This window comes from Melozone crissalis, unplaced genomic scaffold (assembly GCF_028551555.1).
Source record: "Melozone crissalis strain CALT ecotype California unplaced genomic scaffold, PUWL_Pcris_2 ptg000032l_1, whole genome shotgun sequence".
Lineage (NCBI taxonomy): Eukaryota > Metazoa > Chordata > Aves > Passeriformes > Passerellidae > Melozone > Melozone crissalis.
This window is the reverse complement of record NW_026535810.1, coordinates 7,752,784-7,754,365: the sequence shown is the minus strand read 5'-3', so window position 1 is coordinate 7,754,365 and position 1,582 is coordinate 7,752,784. Positions and strand designations below refer to the sequence as shown.

General features: G+C 52.1%; 1 non-coding gene across 1 annotated transcript; it reads right to left on the bottom strand.

Moving 5' to 3' along the window:
* Positions 1-661: 661 nt before the first annotated feature.
* Positions 662-865, bottom strand: LOC128940389 (small nucleolar RNA SNORA74). Its single transcript, XR_008483291.1, has one exon. It is a non-coding gene; the product is annotated as a small nucleolar RNA SNORA74 (small nucleolar RNA).
* Between the last annotated feature and the right edge of the window lie 717 nt (positions 866-1,582).

Sequence of the window (1,582 nt, the reverse complement as noted above, 5' to 3'; positions counted from 1 at the left end):
TGTGGGGAATGAGTTCCTCCTGGCCTCCTTCCCCAGGGTGGCACTGCAGGGCCTCATGGAGCCAAGGGGCCATTGTAGCTCTTCAGGGCCCCATGGAATTAAGGGGACTCTTTGGACATTGTGGGGCCTTGTGGGACTGAGGCCATCGTGACACTTTAGAACCAAGGGGCCACTGTGAAACTACAGGGCCTTGTGGAACTGACACTGAAATCACCCAAAAAGAAACTTTCTAACACAGTTTGAGTATCAAAAAGCATTCATTTTTATTGCAACACTGATCACTTGGAGGATCCTTCCTCCATTCGAGTGCCCCAAACATCATGCGAACAGAGGTTTTATGACACACACAAGTTCCATATTTATGAGCTATAGAGGTTTTATGACACACACAAGTTCCATATTTATGAGCTATTCCTCTGTGATGCTCTACATCTGGCCTGTAGGCCACACAGTATAAATAATTCCAACTTCATAAGTGATTTATTATATAATTACCTTGCTTATGTAATTCAACCAGTAAGAGCAGACCCAGGCCATTGGAGACTCAGGCTGCTATTGGCTGGTTAGCTGAGTAGTAACTGGCTCAGCCAATGAGGATTACCTTCATGGGCCTTCTTATCTATATAAGGAAGTTAGATCTCAATAAAGCTGCCTGTTGCTGCATGAACACGTACAGTCTAGTCACCTGTCTCCACGGGCAGGAGTTACTCCACTCTCAGGCATGCAGAGTGCTGCCAAAACCTGGCACCACTGAGCACAAGGACGGCCTCGCTGGTGCCAGGAAAGCTCAGCAGCACCTTTCTCCCCCAGCAGCATAACACTGGCACAGGCACTGAGCAGCCACGGGCAGCTGACTACTGCTGGGAGACAAAAACCCCAAAACTGGGGGGTTTACAGGGCAGAAAAAACGTGGAGGCACCTTTCTGATGACACCTACTCTCATCAAGGCTTCATCCAGCAAGAGGAATAGATAAGCTAAACTTATTTCTGGATAAACCACGTTATTTCCACCCTGAGGACCTGAGGCTAGCACAGGAGCCAGCGGAGGCCTTTTAGACAGCAAAACATTTTTGCCCATTTTCCCAGGCTGGCTCACGGTCACACCTCACCCATGTGGCTCCAGAGCTCTTGCTGTGTCCCACGGGCAGGTTATCCCTTCACATCTGCTCTCGCAGGTTCCAGTGCCCTCCCGGAGCGCCTCCCCGGCTGTCCCAGCACAGCTCAGCACAGCTCAGCTCGGGGTTCCACACGCGACGGGGTCGGGGCACCTCAGAGCTGCTCCTTCGGGCAGGTCACCGCCATCGGTCATCGGCTGAAGGCCTAAAGAGAGGACAGCAGAAACATCACAAATAAGCCATTAGTTCCATCTGTATTCACAAAGCTCGACAGCAACGGCCTGGCTTGTGGCAGAGGACAAAAGCCAGCACACCGAGCGAAAGGCTGAGGAATTAATGCTGAACCGCACAGCCGAGCAACATCCCCAGTCCCCCGGCCGAACAGCTAAATAGGAGACAGTGAGTATTTCAGGTGGCGCTTTCCTGCCCTGGAGCCCCGGTCTCCAGCCCCGCTGCCGCCGCCACCC